General features: G+C 42.0%; 1 protein-coding gene across 2 annotated transcripts in view; it reads right to left on the bottom strand.

The window, feature by feature from the left end:
* Positions 1 to 27,141, bottom strand: part of pard3bb (par-3 family cell polarity regulator beta b) — a 416,753-nt gene that overhangs the window by 80,348 nt on the left and 309,264 nt on the right. The gene's annotated exons all lie outside the window — the stretch shown is intronic.

Here is a 27,141-nt window from a genome sequence, read left to right as displayed (position 1 = left end):
ATAAATTTCAGTTTTTATTTTATATAATAAATTATAGGGCCAAAATAATATTTTATAGGGCCAGTGATAGCTCAGTGGTTAAGGTACTGGACTAGTAAACAGAAGGTTGCCGGTTCAAGCCCCGCCACCACCAAGTTGCCACTGTTGGGTCCCTGAGCAAGGCCCTTAACCCTCAATTGCTCATCGTGTTCTGCTCATTGTGTAAGTCGCTTTGGATAAAAGCGTCTGCTAAATGCTGAAAATGTAAATGTAAATGTACTGTATATATACAGTATATATACAGTATATATATATATCGAGTTTCATTCCATATATATCAGTGTTTGCTATATATTTCCTGCTATATACAGTGTATCACAAAAGTGAGTACACCCCTCACATTTCTGCAGATATTTAAGTATATCTTTTCATGGGACAACACTGACAAAATGACACTTTGACACAATGAAAAGTAGTCTGTGTGCAGCTTATATAACAGTGTAAATTTATTCTTCCCTCAAAATAACTCAATATACAGCCATTAATGTCTAAACCACCGGCAACAAAAGTGAGTACACCCCTTAGTGAAAGTTCCTGAAGTGTCAATATTTTGTGTGGCCACCATTATTTCCCAGAACTGCCTTAACTCTCCTGGGCATGGAGTTTACCAGAGCTTCACAGGTTGCCACTGGAATGCTTTTCCACTCCTCCATGACGACATCACAGAGCTGGCGGATATTCGAGACTTTGCGCTCCTCCACCTTCCGCTTGAGGATGCCCCAAAGATGTTCTATTGGGTTTAGGTCTGGAGACATGCTTGGCCAGTCCATCACCTTTACCCTCAGCCTCTTCAATAAAGCAGTGGTCGTCTTAGAGGTGTGTTTGGGGTCATTATCATGCTGGAACACTGCCCTGCGACCCAGTTTCCGGAGGGAGGGGATCATGCTCTGCTTCAGTATTTCACAGTACATATTGGAGTTCATGTGTCCCTCAATGAAATGTAACTCCCCAACACCTGCTGCACTCATGCAGCCCCAGACCATGGCATTCCAACCACCATGCTTGACTGTAGGCATGACACACTTATCTTTGTACTCCTCACCTGATTGCCGCCACACATGCTTGAGACCATCTGAACCAAACAAATTAATCTTGGTCTCATCAGACCATAGGACATAGTTCCAGTAATCCATGTCCTTTGTTGACATGTCTTCAGCAAACTGTTTGCGGGCTTTCTTGTGTAGAGATTTCAGAAGAGGCTTCCTTCTGGGGTGACAGCCATGCAGACCAATTTGATGTAGTGTGCGGCGTATGGTCTGAGCACTGACAGGCTGACCCCCCACCTTTTCAATCTCTGCAGCAATGCTGACAGCACTCCTGCGCCTATCTTTCAAAGACAGCAGTTGGATGTGACGCTGAGCACGTGCACTCAGCTTCTTTGGACGACCAACGCGAGGTCTGTTCTGAGTGGACCCTGCTCTTTAAAAACGCTGGATGATCTTGGCCACTGTGCTGCAGCTCAGTTTCAGGGTGTTGGCAATCTTCTTGTAGCCTTGGCCATCTTCATGTAGCGCAACAATTCGTCTTTTAAGATCCTCAGAGAGTTCTTTGCCATGAGGTGCCATGTTGGAACTTTCAGTGACCAGTATGAGAGTGTGTGAGAGCTGTACTACTAAATTGAACACACCTGCTCCCTATGCACACCTGAGACCTAGTAACACTAACAAATCACATGACATTTTGGAGGGAAAATGACAAGCAGTGCTCAATTTGGACATTTAGGGGTGTAGTCTCTTGGGGTGTACTCACTTTTGTTGCCGGTGGTTTAGACATTAATGGCTGTATATTGAGTTATTTTGAGGGAAGAATAAATTTACACTGTTATATAAGCTGCACACAGACTACTTTTCATTGTGTCAAAGTGTCATTTTGTCAGTGTTGTCCCATGAAAAGATATACTTAAATATCTGCAGAAATGTGAGGGGTGTACTCACTTTTGTGATACACTGTATATACGTATATATATAAACCAGTCTTCTGCTTAAACTAAAACTAAATATAAGAATCCGTGGTGCTTTTCCAAGGAACAAGTGAGCAATGAGAACTGAACCTCCCCCTCAGGCACACGGCACAGCTCCCAAATTTAATTTAGGCCTCCTCTTGGACTCCAATCAGACTGTGTACTGTTTATCCAGTGTTTCACAGATTCTCTGGCATCTACACACTTACATTAACAAAAGGAAGCTAGTGAAACTCAAAGACAATAAAAAACATTCATTAGTATTATTATTATTAGCAGCAGCACAAATGAAGTTTGTTTAAACATTTGCCACCCTAGAGAAATAATAAAAAGATAAGAAAGAGGATCAAATGAGAACTGATAGAATACTAGCAATTAAAAAGTCAGAAAGTCATTAAACCTGGACAGACAAACAGACAGACATGAGGAGTTGAAGTTGAAGTTTTTAAAACCTTGTTAGGCCGACAATGTGAATAGCAGACGTTCCTCAGGGGTGATGCGGTGGGAACGACCCTGAACAATTAGATCAGACGAGTACACACAGGAAACACACACAGGACACTCCATAAGCAACATGACAGACCGGGGGGGGGGGGGGGGGGGGGGGGTCAGTGAACATACACACACCCTGTCCTCCCCCCCCCATCCATCATGTGCTGTTATGTACTGTCTTCTATCTCACTAGTGTCTTCAACAACAATAAACAGGCTGGTCGCTCGGCGCACACACACACACACACCACACACACCACACACCACACACCACACACACACACACACACACACACCACACCACACCACACACACACCACACACACACCCACCCACCCACACACACACCCACCCACACACACACCCACCCACCCACACACCACACACACACACACACACACACACACACACACACACACACACACACACACACACACACACACACACACACACACACACACACACACACACAGCTGTGTGGATGCAGTAATAAAGAGGAGGACACATTTCTCTGTGTGCTGGACACTCGGACAGGAACACACAGTGGATGAGGCCACCGTTGCATCATGATTACATGGAATAAAACTAGAGGAACTCGTTACAGAAACCTTGTTTCATCTGTGTGAGTTTGTGTGGAGAGTGAATTTATTTATTTTTTAATTACATATCTGACACAGTTGACAGTTTCCTGTTCACTCCTGGCACAATTTTTTTAACGTCATGTTTTACACTTTGGTTACATTCATGACAGGAACGGTAGTTACTCATTACACAAGATTCATCAGTTCATAAGTTTATATCGAACACAGTCATGGACAATTTAGTATCTCTAACTACATGTACTACCTACCTACCTACACATACTACCTACTGTACATACACTCACATACTAACTACATGTACTACCTACCTACACACATTTTACCTACCTACCTACACACACATACTACCTACCTACCTACCTACCTACACATACTACCTACCTACCTACACTACCTACCTACCTACACATACTACCTACCTACACACATACTATCTACCTACATACACACATTTTACCTAGCTACCTACCGACACACATACTACCTACCTGTACTACCTACCTACACATACTACCTACCTACACACCTACACATACTACCTACATACACTCACATACTAACTACATGTACTACCTACCTACACACATTTTACCTACCTACCTACATACACATACTACCTACCTACCTGTACTACCTACCTACACATACTACCTACCTACCTATACTACCTACCTACCTACACACACTACCTACACTCACATACTACCTACATGTACTACCTACCTACACATACTACCTACATGTACTACCTACCTACCTACCTACCTACCTACCTACCCACATTTTACCTACATACACATACTACCTACATACACACACATACTACCTACCTGTACTACCTACCTACACATACTACCTACCTACCTACACACCTACACATACTACCTACCTACCTACACACACTACCTACCTACCTACACATACTACCAACACTCACATACTACCTACATGTACTACCTACCTACACTCACATACTACCTACATGTACTACCTACCTACCTACCTACTTACATTTTACCTATACACATACTACCTACCTACCTACACATACTACCTACCTACACACATTTTACCTACATACACATACTATCTACCTACCTACCTACCTACCTCCCTACACATACTACCTACCTACACACATTTTACCTACATACACATACTACCTACCTACCTACACATACTACCTACCTACACACATTTTACCTACATACACATACTACCTACCTACACACACTACCCTATCTACCTACACACACTACCTACCTAGACACTACCTACCTACCTACCTACACATTCTACCTACCTACCTATACTACCTACCTACACACATTTTACCTACATACACATACTACCTACCTACACACCTACACATACTACCTACCTACACACACTACCTACCTACACATACTACCTACCTACCTACCTACCTACACATACTACCTACCTACACACATTTTACCTACATACACATACTACCTACCTACCTACCTACACATACTACCTACCTACACACATTTTACCTACATACACATACTACCTACCTACCTACACATACTACCTACCTACACACATTTTACCTACATACACATACTACCTACCTACCTACCTACACATACTACCTACCTACACACATTTTACCTACATACACATACTACCTACCTACACACCTACACATACTACTCTATCTACATACACACACTACCTACCTACACACACTACCTACCTACCTACCTACCTACACATTCTTCCTACCTACCTATACTACCTACCTACACACATTTTACCTACATACACATACTACCTACCTACCTACACACACTACCTACCTACACATACTACCTACACACACATTTTACCTACATACACATACTACCTACCTACCTACCTACATACACATACTACCTACCTCCACACATTTTACCTACATACACATACTACCTACCTACCTACCTACCTACCTACCTACACATACTACCTACCTACACATACTACCTACCTACACACATTTTACCTACATACACATACTACCTACCTACCTACCTACACATACTACCTACCTACACACATTTTACCTACATACACATACTACCTACCTACACACCTACACATACTACTCTATCTACCTACACACACTACCTACCTACACACACTACCTACCTACACACACTACCTACCTACCTACCTACCTACACATTCTTCCTACCTACCTATACTACCTACCTACACACATTTTACCTACATACACATACTACCTACCTACCTACACACACTACCTACCTACACATACTACCTACACACACATTTTACCTACATACACATACTACCTACCTACCTACCTACATACACATACTACCTACCTCCACACATTTTACCTACATACACATACTACCTACCTACCTACCTACCTACCTACACATACTACCTACCTACACATACTACCTACCTACACATACTACCTACCTACACACATTTTACCTACATACACATACTACCTACCTACCTACCTACACATACTACCTACCTACACACATTTTACCTACATACACATACTACCTACCTACACACCTACACATACTACCCTATCTACCTACACACACTACCTACCTACCTACACATTCTACCTACCTACACACCTACACATACTACCTACCTACACATACTACCTACCTACACACACTACCTACCTACACATTCTACCTACCTACACACACTACCTACCTACACATTCTACCTACCTACCTACACATTCTACCTACCTACCTACACATACTACCTACCTACACACATTTTACCTACATACACATACTACCTACCTACCTACACACCTACACATACTACCTACCTACCTACACACCTACACATACTACCTACCTACCCACACACACTACCTACCTGTACTACCTACCTACCTACCTACCTATCAACCTAAACATACTATCTAAATGTACTACCTACCCTAAACATACTACCTAAAGGTACTACCCACCCTATCTAAACATACTACCTACCCCAACAAATGTACCTTTATAAGAGTGAGATAATGATGAGATTAGCCAGATCGTGTGAGTACAGCATTAGGAAACGTCGGGAGTGTCGGCTTTAATCCTCCGTTACTGAAGTTCATTTAGTAAATATTGAGCTCCACCTCTAGCCTGAGCTCAGTGGAGCAAGAACCTGTGAATCTTAACAATGACCCTCATAATACCCATACGACGCTAATGTGTGGTGGTGATGGACAGCTTTAATCTGTGTGCTTACATTTACACACACACACGCACACACACAGGCCAGCATGTGCTTTAATAACACGCAGGTTCCTCGAAAACTAGATTTGGTTGGACGCGAGAGGGGGTTAGTGCTTGGAGTTAAGTGTGTTATATACAGAGAGGACGAGAGCATAAAGACCTACAGGAGCTGATCTACAGGAGGAGGACCGGAGAGTTATGGTCCGGCCGGCCTCCTGCCATTTTTCAGCTCTCAATTTCTGTGATGGAGGGCCGAAGAGAACAGAGCAAAGACGTGTAGCAGCATCCATCTTCTGCTCTGCACTCAACAACAGTCCCTCATGGCTAGTTTATACGATTTATGGGGGGCCGTGCAAAATAAAAAAGAGGGGAAGGATAAATAAGGAAGGAAAGAACAGAAAACAAAAGAATGAAAAAGATCTGAGTGAATCAGAGATGGAGATGATTAGAATGGAGAAGTAGTCACAAACAAAGACTAACAGACAATAAAAATGTGAACATTAGCTAATATAATCCGACGACTGGTTTAATTAATATAACATATATATCTATGAGAATTATCTACCCTGAATATATCCATGGTGGTAAAACATCTAAATAAATAATCAAAATGTACAAAATCTGTTAAGTTAACCTGTTAAGTGAACGTTTCATTCCTAAAGTGTCCCTATATTTGTAAAACACACATTATTAAAATAAATGAAGGTTATTTTATAAATTTTATTTATTTATTTACATGTTTTACACCGATCACGCAACATTATGACCACCTTCCTAATATTGTGTTGGTCCCCCTTTTGCTGCCCCATACGCAACAAACTGTGATGCTCTGTGTATTCTCACACCTTTCTATCAGAACCAGCATGAACTTCTTCAGCAATCTGAGCTACAGTAGCTCGTCTGTTGGATCGGACCACACGGGCCAGCCTTCGCTCCCCCTGTGAATCAATGAGCCTTGGCCGGTTGACCACTTTTCCTGCCTTGGACCACTTTTGATAGATACTGACCACTGCAGACTGGGAACACCCCACAAGAGCTGCAGTTTTGGAGATGCTCTGACCCAGTCATCTAGCCATCACAATTCGTTCCTCGTCAAACTCGCTCAAATTGCCCATTTTTCCTGCTTCTAACATCAACTTTGAGGATAAAATGTTCACTTGCTGCATAATACCCCCCCCCCCCCCCCCCCCCCCACTAACAGGTGCAGTGATGAAGAGATAATCAGTGTTATTCACTTCACCTGTCAGTGCTCATAATGTTATGCCTGGTCGGTGTATGTAATGTGCTCTTTCATACCATTTGTTTTTTAATTCTGGCTTGTTTTGGTGTTGCTGGAGCCTGTTGTTCCTGTGAGCATTGAGTACATTCAGTCAGTATGTATTTGAAAGCCAACTGAGCTGCCTTGCTGCCTTCTGCCTACCCGATCAGCTGCCTCAGCAGAGAGGATTCTAATAAGACATCAGACTCATGAGGCAGATTATTTAGACGCACTACTTAGACAGAGATTACAGTGATTACGTCACTGCAGTTTTAGCTTACTAAGCTAACACAGTTAGATTCAGGAGGCACAACCCGCTAGCACGCCAGCTAACGTCTCCCTCCGTGTACCGAAATTGGTTAAACTGTCCCTGACGAGCCTGAATTTACAAATAAACGACACTTGTGTAGTTACACCTTTATACAAATTAAACTTTAATGAGAATTTATTTACATTTGAAAGGAACTCCGTTAGTTGCTCCACATTCATCCGCCATGTTTATCATTTTTTATGAGAAAAGTCGTGCCGCACTGAATGCTGGGATTGCCTTCAGCGCTGAGGAGGCGTCGGACGCTCCCTCGTTATTCAGTCAGATTATCGCTCAGAATTAAGGCGCCTCAGTAGGAGCATTTTAAGGAATCTAAGAATTTAGACACGCCCTCTTCTCGGGAGTGTAGGATGATGTAAAATGTGTCTATGTAGAGAGATCTCAAGGTTTTAAGACAGACCCACAGAGTGGGGGATATTCTGGTTATTTTGTACAGGACGGGTGGATGGACAGACAGACAGTGACAAACAAATACAAGCAGAAAGACAGACAGAGACAGAGAAACAAAACGACAAAGAAACACAGACAGATTAATAGACTAATGGACAGAGACATGCAGACAGATAAAAAGACTTTTTAAATCAGAACAAGACAGACAGACATGAGAACAGACAGGCAGACAGACTAATAGGCAGGAAGAAAAGGAAAGACAAAAGACAACACAGCACAATTTATTTTGGAGGGAAGTGAAGGAAGAAACCCAGTCTGAGGTCACTTTTTGGGTCAGAGCAGCAGGAGAAATCTGTTTCTGCTCGAGTTTTGGAGAGAAACGAGAATGACATCAGCAACACTGGTACGAGAAGCTTCCAGGCAGACGAAGGATTTAGGAGAAGTCTGACTGCACTGTGTGATCACACACAAAAAACATCCTCACCAAAACCACCAGAGCACAACAGTGTGATGAGTGTGAGTATAATGTACTGAATTCATTCAGAATTATTCAACACAATTACCTACAGACCTCCAAACAATAACAGACTCAAGATAACTGAGTGATTCCATGATGCATATCTGTCTGTCTGTCTGTCTGTCTGTCTATCTGTCTATAAGTCTGTCTGTTTGTCTCTCTGTCTATCTAATCTATCTATCTATCTATCTATCTATCTATCTATCTATCTATCTATCTATCTATCTATCTATCTATCTATCTGTCTAGTCTGTCTGTCTATCTATCTGTTGGTCTGTCTGTTTAGCAGTCTTTCTTTCTGTCTGTCTATCTGTCTGTCTGTCTGTTTACCTATCAGTCTGTCTGTCCGTCTATCTATCTATCTATCTATCTATCTATCTATCTATCTATCTATCTATCTATCTATCTATCTATCTATCTATCTATCTATGTCTGTCTGTCTGTCTGTCTGTATGTCTACCTATCTATCTGTCTGTCTACCTATCTGTCAGTCTATCTATATGTCTGTTTGTCTGTCTGTCTGTCTGTCTACCTATCTATCTAAATATATCTGTCTGTCTGTCTGTCTGTCTGTCTGTCTGTCTATCTATCTATCTATCTATCTATCTATCTATCTATCTATCTATCTATCTATCTATCAGTCTGTCTTGTCTGTCTGTCTATCTATCTGTTGGTCTGTCTGTTTAGCAGTCTTTCTTTCTGTCTGTCTATCTGTCTGTCTGTCTGTTTACCTATCAGTCTGTCTGTCTGTCTGTCCGTCTATCTATCTATCTATCTATCTATCTATCTATCTATCTATCTATCTATCTATCTATGTCTGTCTGTCTGTATGTCTACCTATCTATCTGTCTGTCTACCTATCTGTCAGTCTATCTATATGTCTGTTTGTCTGTCTGTCTGTCTGTCTACCTATCTATCTAAATATATCTGTCTGTCTGTCTATCTATCTATCTATCTATCTATCTATCTATCTATCTATCTATCTATCTATCTATCGATATGTCTGTCTGTCTGTCTGTCTGTATGTCTACCTATCTATCTGTCTGTCTACCTATCTGTCAGTCTATCTATATGTCTGTTTGTCTGTCTGTCTGTCTGTCTGTCTACCTATCTATCTAAATATATCTGTCTGTCTGTGTCTGTCTGTCTGTCTGTCTATCTATCTATCTATCTATCTATCTATCTATCTATCTATCTATCTATCTACCTATCTGTCAGTCTATCTATATGTCTGTTTGTCTGTCTGTCTGTCTGTCTACCTATCTATCTAAATATATCTGTCTGTCTGTCTGTCTGTCTGTCTGTCTGTCTGTCTGTCTATCTATCTATCTATCTATCTATCGATATGTCTGTCTGTCTGTATGTCTACCTATCTATCTGTCTGTCTACCTATCTGTCAGTCTATCTATATGTCTGTTTGTCTGTCTGTCTGTCTGTCTGTCTGTCTGTCTACCTATCTATCTAAATATATCTGTCTGTCTGTCTGTCTGTCTGTCTGTCTGTTTATCTATCTATCTATCTATCTATCTATCTATCTATCTATCTATCTATCTATCTATCTATCTATCTATCTATCTATCTATCTATCGATATGTCTGTCTGTCTGTCTGTCTGTATGTCTACCTATCTATCTGTCTGTCTACCTATCTGTCAGTCTATCTATATGTCTGTTTGTCTGTCTGTCTACCTATCTATCTAAATATATCTGTCTGTCCGTCTGTCTATCTATCTATCTATCTATCTATCTATCTATCTATCTATCTATCTATCTATCGATATGTCTGTCTGTCTGTCTGTCTGTCTGTCTGTATATCTATCTATCTATCTATCTATCTATCTATCTATCTATCTATCTATCGATATGTCTGTCTGTCTGTCTGTCTGTCTGTCTGTCTGTATGTCTACCTATCTATCTGTCTGTCTACCTATCTGTCAGTCTATCTATATGTCTGTTTGTCTGTCTGTCTGTCTGTCTGTCTACCTATCTATCTAAATATATCTGTCTGTCTGTCTGTCTGTCTGTCTGTCTATCTATCTATCTATCTATCTATCTATCTATCTATCTATCTATCTATCTATCTATCTATCTATATGTCTGTCTGTCTGTCTGTATGTCTACCTATCTATCTGTCTGTCTACCTATCTGTCAGTCTATCTATATGTCTGTTTGTCTGTTTGTCTGTCTATCTATCTATCTATCTATCTATCTATCTATCTATCTATCTATCTATCTATCTATCTATCTATCTATCTGTCTATCGATATGTCTGTCTGTCTGTCTGTATGTCTACCTATCTATCTGTCTGTCTACCTATCTGTCAGTCTATCTATATGTCTGTTTGTCTGTCTGTCTGTCTACCTATCTAAATATATCTGTCTGTCTGTCTGTCTGTCTGTCTGTCTGTCTGTCTATCCATCTATCTATTTATAGAGATCTTTGGACTATGGGAGAAACCGGAGCTCCCGAGGGAAACTCACACAGACACAGGGAGAACATGCAAACTCCACACAGAAAGGACCAGGACCGCTCCACCTGGGAACCACAATTAGCAACAATTACTCTCTCTATATCCTTCCTGACTGATTCTTCTCTAGTTTTGTGTTTTGCTGATGTTCTTGTCAGCTTCCTTCACCTGTATGATGGACATCCTAGAAGCTTCTATTGTTTTATATAATCCAGAAGTTTGCACTGGACAGTCTTCTGAAGCACTTCTGCTGAAACAGAATCCAGGTTTAGTCTTGGTACGTGGCTGTATCGATCTTCGTCAAGTCTCCATCAAAGCATTAAGATGATGTAGTGCTACCGTAAGGATTTATGATAACGTTTCTACCCGCGGGCTACTCTTTTAATCAGTCATTCCTGACAAATCTGGACTGTGGAAGTTTAATTACGGCTGGCGTTTTGATAAAGCGCTCCCTTCAGAACTGAAATGAAGTCGTCACGGTCACATCTCAGTCACACTCACGTGTACGCTCGGCCCGACGCTCCAAACATCGACCTAAACTCCAGCGCTCGTACTCAGAGACCTCAGAGGTGAAAATGAGAGGACTGAGAGAGGGCGAGATATTAGGAATTAGATATGAGGAAAATCTGTCTGTCTGCAAGTCTGTCTGTCTGTCTGTCTGTCTATCTATCTATCTATCTATCTATCTATCTATCTATCTATCTATCTATCTATCTATCTATCTATCTATCTATCTATCTATCCATCTGTCTATATATCTGTCTGTCTGTATATCTGTCTATCTATCTAAATATATCTATCTGTATCAATATCTATCTGTCTGTCTATCTGTATATCTATTTATCTGTCTGTCTGTCTATCTGTCTGTCTGTATCTATATCTGTCTGTCTGTGTGTCTATCTATATATCTATCTAAACATATTTATCTGTATTGATATCTATCTATCTGTCTATCTATCTAAATATATTTATCTGTATCAATCTGTCTGTGTGTCTATCTATCTGTCTGTGTCTTTCTGTCTATCTATTTATCTATCTATCTGTCTGTATATCTGTCTGTCTATCTATCTGTCTGACAGTCTATCTATATCTGTCTGTCTGTCTATCTAAATATATTTATCTGTATCAATATCTGTCTGTGTCTCTATCTATCTATCTGTCTGTCTGTCTATCTGTGTGTCTATCTATATATCTATCTAAACATATTTATCTGTATTGATATCTATCTATCTGTCTGTCTATCTATCTAAATATATTTATCTGTATCAATATCTCTCTGTCTGTCTGTGTCTATCTATCTATCTGTCTATATATCTGTCTGTCTGTCTATATATCTGTCTGTCTGTCTGTCTGTCTGTCTGACAGTCTATCTATATCTGTCTGTCTGTGTGTCTATCTATATATCTATCTATACATATTTATCTGTATTGATATATATCTGTCTATCTATCTGTCTGTCTATCTAAATATATTTATCTGTATCAATATCTGTCTGTCTGTCTGTGTCCATCTATCTATCTATCTGTCTGTCTGTCTGTCTGTCTGTCTGTCTGTCTGACTGTCTATCTATATCTGTCTGTCTGTGTGTATCTATATATCTATCTAAACATATTTATCTGTATCGATATCTATCTGTCTATCTATCTATCTGTCTGTCTGTCTAAATATATTTATCTGTATCAATATCTGTCTGTCTGTCTGTCTCCATTTATCTGTCTGTCTATCTAAATATATTTATCTGTATCGATACCTATCTATCCATCCATCCATCCATCCATCCATCTATCTATCTAAATAAAGTCATCACCAGCCCGATGCTCTGAACATCGCCGTAAACTCCAGCGCTCGTACTCAGAGACCTCAGAAGTGAAAATGAGAGGAGTGAGAAGACGAGAGAGGGTGAGATATTAGGAATTAGATATGAGGGAAATGCCACAGTAAACAAATTCCTCACTCTGTAAAGGTGGGAGAGGGAAGCTGAGCTCCAGAACCTGACGGCTTCATCCGTCTGCTGCTCTTTACAGAACAGAACGCGACTCAATTCAAAGTTCAGTAAAGGCTGTGGATATCTGTTTTCTACATCCTGCAGCGGCAGGGAAACCAGACGTGAACCAACACCAATGCTACAGATTCCCTCGGGCAGCGACGTCACCTGTCTGATTAACGTGAGAGAGAATTAGTGCTCAGATAAAAAAAAAAACCAGACACAGACAGAATTATTATCTATTCATTTATGCATCAGTGATGGAATACTTGGTCGGCTTCCAAAAGTTGGTGGAGACGGGAGTATATACTAATATGAATGGCATCTGCTAGGTATTTAAAATAGGCACACGCTGATTGGCCGAACATTAGGAACACCCCTCTAAAAACACACACCAATGTGTGTGTCTAAAAACTAAGAATGTTACGACCAGGGATGTTAAATTTTGGGCTGATGTGAGTTACTACTTGTGCAGATATGACCAGGCATAAAGACCTGAGTGACTTAGATAAGGGCAAATTCATTATGGTCACATGACTGTATTAAAGTGTTTTAAAACTGGCAGCCATGGGGAGTGCCCATCGATCAGTGTCTGGATAGAGACAAGCCATGAACCATTGATGTTGTCAGGTACGTACCAACAGAAGAAGTACTGTGGTTCAAATTGCTGATAACTGTAACGCTGGTGAGGAGGTATATGTGTCACAACAAAACAAGGCAACAAATACCTCTGTATATGGGGCTGTGGGTTCCCATGCTAACTCCTGTGCACCCTATACAGCACATACAAAGGGCTTACAGAGATCAGAACTGGATACTGGAGCAATGGAGGAAGAACTGATCCAACAAATCATCTTTTCTATAAGATCACGTGCACAGCTGGACATTGCTTGATTACAGAAGAGACGACACCAGGCTGTAATGTAGAACCATCCACTGCACAATGTACAGAAGCTGATGGACCTGCTGGTACTGTACAGAACTGTTTTGACAGGGTATTAGGTGGGTCTTCCTGAAGTTTTGGCTCATTAGTGTATCTGTTTTTAGAAACACTTAATACTGAGGGAATTTTCAGACTTACAGCTTGAAGCTGTTCAGATAAACAGTAAACAGTACCACTGGTGTTATACACAACATACTTACTAATGCTTTAGATTACAAATATGTTCTGCTTCAGAAACATAATGACAGTGGAGGACAGTGGTAGCTTAGTGGTTAAGGTACTGGACTAGTACCTTAAGAAGACTGCCAGTTCAAGCCTCACCAGCTCCACGGTGCCACTGTTGGGTCCCTGAGGAAGGCCCTTAACCCTCAATTGCTGAAATCGCTGTATTCAGTCATTACTGTAAGTCGCTTCAGATAAAACTGTCTGTTAAATGCTGCAAACGTAAATGTAAATAATAAATTTAAAATACTGATGTTTGAATAGTGTAATGATAAAAAAAAAGGTTATTAATAGCCATTAAAATGACAAGGGGCCAATCAGAACAAGCTAAAAAATACAGTAATAAACCAGTAAAAAAAACAAAAACAAAAAAATCCACATCACACAGTCTGCCCAGAAAACAAAAGCTAAAAATAAAGTAATAAAAAAGTAAAGTAAATAAATAAATAATAAACAAATCTACTGAAAAAGATAAAAAAAAATACAAGAGAATACAAGCTAAAACTAAAGTAATCAAAAGTTAAAAAAACAAATAAATAACATCATAATTCAATTTATCTATAGAAAAAAGGTAAAAAAAATAAAAATAAAAATAAAAAAAATAACTGAATTCAGTCTGTCCACAGAAAAAAAGGTAAAATAAAGTAAAAACATAAAATAAAAGAACAGAATTCAGTCTGTCCATTGAAAAATTATAAAATAAAGGTAAAATAAAAGTAAAAAAAAAGTTATATAAAAAAAAACACAATCAAATCATCTTTTCTATAAGATCACGTGCACAGCTGGACATTGCTTGATTACAGAAGAGACGACACCAGGCTGTAATGTAGAACCATCCACTGCACAATGTACAGAAGCTGATGGACCTGCTGGTACTGTTACAGTTACAGCACGTTACGTTACAGTTATCAGTACTTTAAAACTTTTTAAAAAAAAAAGTTATATAAAAAAAAAAACACAATGCAGCTTGTCCACAGAAAAAAGGTAAAAAATAAAAACTTTCTGTCTGTCCACAGAAAGTACCAAAAATAAAACACAGTTCAGTAAAGTGATAAAAAATCATGAGGAAATCCCCAAATAAACAAAAATAAAAATAAAAAAAAACAAAAAGTGAAACTATAGCAAGGCTCCAACAGATTACAGTCGTACAGACACACACTTATACATACACACACTCTCATACATACACACACAATCGTACAGACACACACAGTAATACAGACACACTCATACAGACACACACACTTATACATACACACACTCTCATACATACACACACACACACAATCGTACAGACACACACACTAATACAGACACGCTCATACAGACACACACACTTATACATACACACACACAGTCGTACAGACACACACTTATACATACACACTCTCATACATACACACACACAGTCGTACAGACACACACTCTCATACAGACACACTTATACATACACACACACAGTCGTACAGACACACACTCTCATACAGACACACTTATACATACACACACACAGTCGTACAGACACACAGTCGTACAGACACACACACTTATACATACACACTCTCATACATACACACACACACAGTCGTACAGACACACACACTCATACAGACACACACTTATACATACACACACAGTCGTACAGACACACACACACACACACTCACACAGATACACTCATACAGACACACACACAGTCGTACAGACACACACACTCTCATACAGACACACACAGTCATACAGACAGACACACACACACACACACACACACAGCCGTACAGAAATCTTTTCGTGCAGATCGTCTGTTCCTGTTCGGTCCTGATTCAGTTTTACACAACAGATGTTAAATCATTTGTTTTCATTCGATTCATTTTCCCACAGTCCTGTACACGCTGTAAGCCCAGCTCATTCCCACCTCTCTGTTACGGGCTTTATGTTGGAAGGAAAGTCTGGAGGTGAGACGACGTTAAGTGCAGAGTAAACAACAGCTTAGGGTTGGAACCTACATAAATCCAGCGGATGCGTCTGTACAAACTCTGAGGCCTGAAAACGCCCAGGCCAGCACAACTCCACACTTAAATCATTACGTCCTCTCGGGAATTACACTGTTTTTGTGGTTCTATACCGGCCATCAACACACATGGACATGTTCTATATTAAAGATCTTCAATTACTGTATATTAATGGGTGATTTATTCACACAGATGATGTGGTGTGGTGGAAAATCCTTGATGAAATACCTCAGAGACGGGATTATCAGTACAGAAGAGTTTTAATCTCGTCTGCAGAGTAGGATCACACTCACCAGGACTGAGTCTCATATAGAGACTCGGTAAATGTGATAAGAAGGAAAGAAAATAATCACCCTATATACTCCCATCAGTGAGCTTGTAGGACTGTAGAATAATCCACCGTTAACAGAGATTTATCAGCTATAACACAGGGACTGGTATAAAACTGGGTTTTTGAGGTCATACAATGTAATTGATGCACTTCTCGTCACGTATACCACCTTTCAATATCATTCCATTGTAGCAGAATTCTTGGAATATTGGAATATGACTACTGGCATCTTTCGCTGCTGGGGACTCCCTACTGCGTCCAGGGAGGGTATATTTACCTGACACACGCTCCCTCTGAAACGTATGTGGTCCACCGACCCGCTCTTAATCGCCCATACCTTGGTGGAGGCCAGTTCTGCATACTGATCTCAACGTTCCTCCACTTCTGTACAGGCGGCTGAGGCTACTAAAACACACCTCTTTTTAGTCCGGTCTTTTCCCACCCAGCAGACTTTAGTGGTCAATTTCATCTGCTGCAGGCATCGCCAGCTGTGTCCAGCTGTGCCCGCTTATTTGCTAAAAATAAGCCTGGACACTACGGGACAGAAATGACATCTGCAGCTGCAGCCTGGTCTGTTTCTCAGGCCTCGAAATCCATGTAACGGCATCATCCAAAGGCATCTCGCTCACGTCAAACAGGAGACGGTTTCATCAAATCGTTCTTCTGTTTAACCCGCAGTGACCACAGGAAACACAAACACGCCCCGGTTTCATAACCAAGTCGCTCAAGCAGTGTCCTCAGAGGAGCACGTACGAGCAGGAGCGTGTGGACCTTCTTAAGCAGGACTACAGAAGGACAGATCAGAGAACGGTGGATCTTTCAATCTTCTCCACCGCTCATCCTGCTCGCTAATGGCACCGGGCCACCGCGCTCTAACTGCTAGACATTTCCAGAAATGAAATTTGACAACAAAAGATAGGCCTCAACGACAGGTCGGCTCTCCCGCACCCTAACCAGAAGTGACAGCGCTTTTTACACGCCATTCGCAATTGAAGAAATAATTAGAAATATTTTGGCCAGCATAACATTATTTGGACAGGCAATCAAAATCTCCCCCAACCCCCCGTCTCATTTCTTCTTCCTGTTCTAATTTGCTGCTAAGCAGGTGACGGCCAATTGAGGCCAGGGCTGTTCTATTAATGCGCCACTCGCTCGGTCACACGGCTGCTGCAAAATGATGTGTGGAAATATCTGATAAACATTTACCTTGTTTATAACTAGGGCCCTACTAAGCCAGCTGTAGCCTAGTGTCTAGGACACTGGTTCAGTAATCAGAAGGTCGCTGGTTCAAAGCCAACCACTGCCAGATTGTCACTGTTGGGCGCTTGAGCAAGGCCCTTAACCCTCAATTGCTTAGACAGTATACCGTCACAGTACTGTAAGTCGCTCTGGATAAAAGCGTCTGCTACATGCTTAAAATGTAAATTCACCGGGAAATTTGCTCAATTTCATCATGGACCTCGTATTTTTTTTTAAATAAGAGCCACATTTCACTGCAGTCATTAAATGATTATGACTGGAAGGAAGCTACAAAACACAGAGCCGCTCAGGTGGCGCAGGGGTAAAAACACACGCTGGAACCAGAGCTGGGATCTTGAATACGTCGTATCGAGTCTCGGCTCTGCCTGCCGGCTGAGGCTGAGCGGCCACATGAACAACGATTGGCCTGTTGTTCAGATATGGGCGGGACTAAGCCGGATGGGGTCTCTCTCTCATGACTGGTGCAATTACGACCTCTGCTGGCTGATTGATGGCGCCTGCCTGAGCTTATAAAGTAAGAATAAACTCTACATAGTCAAACTATCGGGAGCAGAATACTTTACTGGTTTGTTCTTTTGAGGCTCAGCACAGAGATGATCACATGTGTAGAGATTAGGGATGTACCGATACACTCTACCCACGATGCGATGCGATTCACAATACTGGGTTCAAGATACTATTTTTTAAACAAAATTAAATTGAAGACAAATTATGACAAAGTTTCCTTTTATTATTTAATACAGTATAAAATACTGTATTTGTGCTTATCTTTTATTTACCTAAATAATGAATGCCCTTTTATTTCTGAGGTAGGTACAAACTATGCAAAACAATGCTGCACATTTCCTTTTTTGTGTAAAAAACCACGCCCTGAAATTAAACAAATCCCACATTAAATAAATAAATGAATAATACAAATAAAGAAAGTATCCTCACATAAATACATTTGGCTGGAAAATTCCGAACCTGGCAACCCTGTAGTGACGTCAACTGCTGTAGGATTGCTAGGACAGTATTACATCACTAAACACAAACCTTATATCTTGAATTTCACCGCAACTTGCATATTACACCAGAAACGGCTCATTTCATGGCCGTGAATTAGGCAGGGCCTTATGTATAACTTAAAATCTACAGAGTTCTACCATGACACTGTTGAATTTGTGTTACAGCCTGGCAGTGATGGGGCCTGAACCAGCAACCTTTTGGTTACTAGTCCAATTCCTTAACCGCTAGGCTTCAACTCCCCTCCAAATCAATCAAAGAATTAATCAATCAATCAATCAATAAATAAAAGTCTGTACTGGTTGTAGCATATCTTCTACCTTCAGTACTAAGTGAATGGTTCAAGTGCGAGTGTGTGTGTGTGTGTGTGTGTGTGTGTGTGTGTGTGCGCGCACATGTGTTTGTTTCGACCACCCCACCCACTCTATTGTGAGCAAAGATGTGGAACTACTTTCCTTCCCTGAGTGGCAGCTGGGAACTTGAACAAATACCAGACGTCGTCCTCGCTCTCTCATCCCTCTTCTCTTTGGTTCTATAGTGCATTCTTCCCAAGCACTGCCACACAGGTCCCACTCCAATTACCTGCAGGAGGGGGATTGGTGTGTGTGTGTGTGTGGGGGGGGGGGGGGGGGGTAGCCCTCGGATTCAGGGAGATACTTAAGACGCCGGGTTGGCAGTGTGTAAAACAGCGGTGCAGCGTACACCGGGAGCAGCCATTCAGCTCAACAGAACGGCTGATTAATTAACAGGAAGAAAAGCACTCAAGCACTCAACCAACCTGCACTAAAAGCTTTTCTTTCGCCGTCTATTGATTTATATAATTACTCTGACAGCAATGCAGCTCTAGGACTGGAGGCAGAGCAAAAGAGAAGTGATGGGAGAGAAGAAAAAAGCCCAGGCTGTGCCACATCTCGGCCCGTTTGGCACTTCGAGATCCTTCGCCGGCACAATGGCGGCTGATGGACCGGGCGAGCGAGCGCGTTTGACCCGCCGAGACACGGCTGATGGATTCGTGCCGCGTCTGGCAGTAACCCTGCTGGACGGCTGATAGGATTGTCGGGCTGTTTGTTCGGGGCAGCATGGGGGTTATTGTTCGTGGGTCCATCCTGAACACACTATTGAGGACAGAACACAGACTGAGCCTCACTGTCCTCTATTTCTTCTTTCATGACGATTGCACCCTCTAGACTAGAATTCTTCAGTCCGTCTGCGGAGACGGAAAGCTGCCGCTTCACTGTCTGCCTCCTGTATGAAAACAACCCCCTCCTTCTTTCCCATCCTTCATCTCCTGGGTTCCTCTCTCCAGAGGAAGAATGATTAGTTTTTAATTGGAGTGGAGCACTGCTCTGGAGGGTCTTGCTTGTAACAACGGGGCTTTTTTTATCCCCCTCCTCAACTCCCGCTCTTTCCCACACGAGGGGCGACACGAGAGCCTTTCCTTTCAATTCACCCAGCCTCCGGGTCTGCCCGCTTTTTAGCCCTCGCTCCGACATAAAGAAGCAAGATGGAGAGGTGGAGAACAAGGGCGGCGAGGTGGAGCGCCCGCTTCCTGAGAGCTCAGACAGGAGGATAAAAAGAAGGGCTTGCGAGGGCAGGTTCAGCTTCGGTTTGAAGGAGAGATTGAATAGTGGCTACTCTGTCTGGTTTTGGACTTTTGGGAAGCAGAAACCTCAGCATTCAACAAGTGTTTGGCACCAGATTCATTATACACGGAGAACGTTTGGAAAATTAAAGGTCTGGCTCTGCCATGAAGCCACTGGTGGGCCCCTGAGAAAGGCCCTTAACCCTCTCAGCTCCAGTGGCACCATACAATGAGAGTGGTAACCTAGTTAGTAGAGCTTTGGGCTATCAATCAGAAGATTGTTGGTTCAAATTCAGCCTCTACTATGCAGCCACTGGTGGGCCCTTGAGCGAGGCCCTTAACCTTCTCGGCTCCAGTCGCGCCACACATCAGCTGATCCTGAGCCCTGACCGCAGCTTTCAAACAAGCTCAGATGTGTGGTAAAAATAATTTCATCGTACTGTAAACATATATCTGTATCCCTGTATACAGGGCAGTTGTTGCTTAGTGGTTAAGGTACTGAACTAGTAAGCCCCACTACTGCCAGGTTGCCACTGTTGGGCCCTTGAGCAAGGTCCTTAACCCTCAATGGCTTAGACAGTCAACTGTCACAGTACTGTAAGTTGCTTTGGATAAAATGTAAACGTATAAATGTATATATGACAAATAAAGGCTTCTATTCATTGCAAACAAGCAATCCTGTTGTACACATTTCTATGTTCCAATAAATGTTTAGAGGTTCTAATAGTGGTGATCAGTGCGCTTTTGATAGCTGTAGTATTAATAGTATCCCTGGTCATGGCCAGCACTGAGTTTGGCCCAGACCCACTACAGCACCCCGTGCCACAATACTCAAAAAGTCCAGCTTAAAAAGCAGATTTTGCATTAGCATTCTCCAATAGAGCGTCCTTAAACCCCAAAATTTTTCCTTTATATCGGGCCTGTCAGGTCTGACAAGAACAAACCTTGCAGAAGATTGGCTCAGGTATACAGAGAAAATAACCTAGCGCATTAAAACAACAATCAGAATGTCACTATGTCATTTTAGCATCCAAATTTAGATATACTTCTTTTTATTTAATGCATTTTCTCCCCTTTTTCTCCCCCTTTAGCACGTCCAATTGCCCAATTGCATCATGCTCCCTCTCTGCCTATGCCGATCCCTGCTCTGACCGAGGAGATCGAAGCTAACCCACGCCCCCTCCGACACGTGGGCAGCAAGCCGCATGCATCTTATCACCCACACATTGACGAGTGTTGTGCCACCTAGCGTTGTGTGCGGAGAGACACACCCTAAGAGCACTCCTTCCCCATCTCTGTGCAGGCGCCCGTAATCAGCCAGCAGAGGTCGTAATTGCACCAGTCTGACAGAGAGAGACCCATATCCGGCTTAGTCCCGCCCACCTGAACATCAGGCCAATTGTTGTTCACGTTTGAGGCGGAGCTGAGATTCGATACGATGTGTTCGAGATCCCAGCCTGGTTGCAGCGTGTGTTTTTACCGTTATACTTCATTTTTAAAATACTATCCCAGCTGTCTGAGGAGGGCAGCAGACTAGCACACACCTCCTCCACCAGAGTAAAAGCTGGCAGGTGGGTTTTAATGCAGATTGTTTTGATTTTTAGCAAGTGTTCAATGTGTTTTAATATTAGGCACTCGGCTTAGCATGGCTCTCCGTACGCGGTACGGCTCTGCTTGGGAAGCCAACACTGGTATGTAATAGGAAGCGGCTGCAGATTGGAAAGCCGATCGGGAACTGGAAATGACTTGATTGGAAGAGAAGGTATGGAGATGGGGGGCATCCAGAAAAAAAGAAAGAAGGGTGGAAAAACATGGAGATGGAGATATCGTCTAAATCAGGGGTGTCAAACTCAAGGCGGGAGCTTAAAAGACGTCAACAATAATAAATAGACGTTAATTCTTCTGCAATCCGATACAGAATCATCGTCTGTAAGTAGCAGACGTTTATATTCTCAGTTGTTTGTAAATGTTTAGCGAGTACGTTACAGCGTTTCAGTTACGAATTTACAGTAATTCCGTCATTAAATACGACTTAGCGTTACTATAGCGATTAGTATTTTTACTCGTTAGCGCTATTTTACGTTTGGTTAAATTTCATATGGTACTAGATGTCACACTTCACTACAGCTGTGTGCGTGTACTTGTACTGTATTAAGTTTTTTATTGTTTGTATTTTGTAGTTTTACTACATTCTGATGCACACAGTGTACAGTTGGGAAGCAGATAAAACCAACATAACTGTATTTTGAAGGGAGCTGTCTGTCTGTCTGTCCGTCTAGCTGAGAAAGGGGGGAAAACTCTTAGCGAGGGCAGAACAATTGTCTCAAAATACCCTGTAAAATCCTACATAAACAGCATCTCTCACAATGCATGCTGATTTTGTGACCCGCAAAGTGACCGTGACTCGCATCCCACCACTACATGATGTTGAGAAATATTTACAAATAATCCCAAATGTACAAGAAGAGAAAACTGAAGCAGAAGGAAGAAAATGTAATGAATGATGTGAAAGTGAAAACAAGTTTGTGCTTCAAGAAGAGAAACCGGTACGGTCTCTTGTGTTATGAGGCCGTGTCTGTGGTAAAGGAGTACAATATAAATGTAGATATACATTATAAATATACAGTATAAATTTGCCATTTTGACACCAAACACAGAATTTAGCCTCCAAAACAAACAACAAATTGTCCAAGACTTAAAAGGCAGAGAGCAATCACAGCAGGATACGTTACAATCGGCTCTTTGAGGGCCACCATAATGCAGATGTGGCCCTCTGTGAAAATGAGTTTGACACCCCTGGTCTATATGGTTGCACTAAAACACCAAATTTAAATAATGCATGAGAAATCATATCAATGGACACCAAGTGTTATTTTATCCTCTCATGCATCATAAGTGGGAAGAACAAAAGTACTGTTTTACTGGAATAATGTACAAACTTTTTTCTAGAGACCGAGCCTGAAAAACAGCCTGACTGATCAAGGCTATAACCTAAATAAAAGTTATACTGTAGAAGCAAACTCTGGACTTATCCAAACTCATCATCACCCACGTAAACACGAGCTAATTTCTTCTGTAATCTAAAAAGCAAAATATAAAAGTGCAAAGGGTAATGAAGCAGCAGACTAAGCAAAGAGCAGAGACTGTGATAACGATTAATAACTCTGTGTTCCCTGGTCTGTGAGATAGCCGAGGTGCTTGAGCGCTCTTTTTTATGACCCTGGCGAGCAGCAGACTGTTCTAAATTGCTGGCATTTCTAAATAACGTGGTTTCTTTAATAGCTCTGAGAGCCCGGTCTTAAATCATACGGCTTCTTTACAGCACAGCGACTCTCACATTTAGCAAAGTCTTCGAGTGCGGGCATCACTGATGTATGGCTAATTCATCAAACCCCGTCAACATGCCCGCGACGTATCGCATCAGCAGCTTCTGAGTGAATTCAGCGTGGAACGTGGTAGGAGGAGGAGAATTAATATGCAGCAGAAACGCAGCTCAGCTTCCTCACACGAGGGTAACAGGTGAGAGGATTAAAGAGCGGGGTGTCTGCAGGTGTCCTTAAAATAAATACCACAGACTTTAATGCATTTAGCAATGCAAATAGGGACCACATTACTTCTCTGTGCGTATAAAGAAATATATAAGATAAAATGGTCAGGGGACAGAATTTTAAAGAACTTGCGTCTATCTGTCTGTCTGTCCGTCCGTCCGTCCGACCAACCAACCATCCATCCGACCATCTATCCACCTATACCACCTAAACAGAATTTGTCAGACCAGTTGACCTTCTTCCATTGTTCCAATGTCCAGATTAGATGCCTGTAACCGGGTTTCCATCCAAACGTTTCGCAAGCGTAATGCGCATTTACGAAATATCGGCAGAAAAAAAAGCAAAAAATGTCGCGTTTCCATCAACTACAGTTATGCGACAAAACGCGCTGCAAAGAAACGAGCAAGATGGAGATTTAATTCGTTTTTTGCTTTAAGTAGAATTATATTTACAACGATTTACCATCTTTTTATGGTTATGTTGTTTGCAGCTAAGAGACGTCGAGCAGAACGAGCAATGGCCCGTCTAATGTGGGCTCAAATCTCCGTGCCACGGCGACGTTCACCTCGCATCTGGGAACATAAACGAACTAAACAATTTTGGGAGCACATTGTGCAGGACCATTTTTCAGACGAGCTTTGGATCAAGAATTTCAGAATGTCAAAATCAGCCTTTGATGAGCTAAGCACCATGATCGGGTCATCTGTAGAGCCAAAAGTTTACAGTCACCGGCCACCCGTGCCGACTGAAAAGAGGATCGCTATTGCCTTGTACAAGCTGGCCACTTGTGCGGAGTACAGGGTAATGGGCGAGACGTTCGGCGTGAGCGTAACAACAGTTCACCGTAGTGTATACGCTGTATGCCAAGCAATAACATCAAAACTAATGAAACATTACGTCGTATTACCAAATGCGCAGGAGGCAGAAGAAACAGCACCGCGTAATCATGCAGCGCACCACATACCACAGGTGTACGGTGACTTAGAGCTTGAAACGGCATCGTTTATTCGCAAAACCCGTTTCCATCCCCTTTTTATCCCGCATTTCGGCGACGCGATGTTCTAACTTTTCCACCTCGTTCAAGCGTGAAAACTTTTTTTGCGATATTTGGGTCTTTTTTCGAATTTTGAGCTTTTCCATCCAGGTTTTTTAATGTGCATTTTCCAAATTCGCAAAAAGTTGGTGGATGGAAAACCCTCGTGTGCCTACTGTAGGTGGTTTCGATGGTGGACAGGACTAAGCGTGGAGACACTGACTGGTCTACGACTTACACAGCCCCTTACCTTGAGACTGGGACCAAAAGTGCACTGATGTGTCCCCCAAACCCCCAACGTGCACCTTGTGTATTCATGAGCCCAGCTTGGGATTCAAACCTAACTTACACTGTTACCAGCAGTGGTTTTTTTTTCTGTTACGCAATAAAACCTCACAAGATCGGCACCCGGGTGAGATTCTGAGCTCCCGGGCCCTCAGTGGGAAAAGGTAAGAGGCTGGACTAAGGGGCGGGGTTATCAATGGTGTGTAAGGAACCTGGTTGCCCAGATCGCCTGTACAGAAAGTGGAGGAGCGCAGAGATCAGGGTTCAAAGTCGACCTCATACACAAATGTACAGAATTACGGGAGAATAAGAAAGGACTGGTGGACACGTCAGAAGGAGTGTGTGTCAGGCGAATATACACCCACTTTGGATGCCGTCGGGGTCCGCAGGGATTGGCTAAGCTAAACAAGAACGAAAAGGGGCTAAATGCACAAAAAGATAATAAAAAAAAAAAGAAGCATTTAATACTCATGGCCTAAAATCCATATCAGATGTGAGACAGCGGTCATCACAGCTTGAAGCTCATCTAAGTGACCGCTAGGCTGAAATACATGTGAGTAATGTACGTATATTTGTTGCTGTCAGGGCGACCAGGACCCACTCATCTGGAGAAGCAGATCAGAAGGTCAAGAGCAGCACATCACTCAGTCAGGTCCTCACAGGGCAGTTTATGAGGGAAGACGTAAGGACGACAATATAGATGTGTGTTTATATTAGCAGGAGAGAGGGTGTTAATGAACGTGTGTGTGTGTGTGTGTGTGTGTGTGTGTGTGTGTGTGTGTGTGTGTGTGTGTAGGAGGAGGATTTGTGTAGGAAGAGAAGACGGGGCAGAGCTGATTAATCTTGTAGCACAGAGAACAGAGGCTCAGATCAATATAGCAGCAGTAATCGTGCAAAAATAAATAAATAAATAAACAAGCACAGAATCTCCCGAGTTTCTACCTGATATTACAATCTCACAACAACACAAACAACACTCACACTCACATGATTACACTGTCAGAGCTGCTACACACACACACAACAACCACACAAACAACACTTACACTCACATGATTACACTGTCAGAGCTGCTACACACACACACACACACACACAACAACAACACAAACAACACTCACACTGACATGATTACACTGTCAGAGCTGCTACACACACGCACACACACAACAACACAAACAACACTCACACTCACATGATTACACTGTCAGAGCTGCTACACACACACACAACAACCACACAAACAACACTTACACTCACATGATTACACTGTCAGAGCTGCTACACACACACACACACACACACAACAACAACACAAACAACACTCACACTGACATGATTACACTGTCAGAGCTGCTACACACACGCACACACACAACAACACAAACAACACTCACACTCACATGATTACACTGTCAGAGCTGCTACACACACACACACACACACACAACAACAATAACAACACTCACACTGACATGATTACACTGTCAGAGCTGCTACACACACAACAACACAAACAACACTCACACTCACATGATTACACTATCAGAGCTGCTACACACACACACACACACACACAAACAACACTCACATGATTACACTATCAGAGCTGCTACACACACACACACACAACACAAACAA

The sequence above is a fragment of the Trichomycterus rosablanca genome, chromosome 12, assembly GCF_030014385.1.
Source record: "Trichomycterus rosablanca isolate fTriRos1 chromosome 12, fTriRos1.hap1, whole genome shotgun sequence".
Lineage (NCBI taxonomy): Eukaryota > Metazoa > Chordata > Actinopteri > Siluriformes > Trichomycteridae > Trichomycterus > Trichomycterus rosablanca.
Note: the sequence above shows the minus strand (reverse complement) of the source record. Positions and strands in the feature narration are given on the sequence as shown.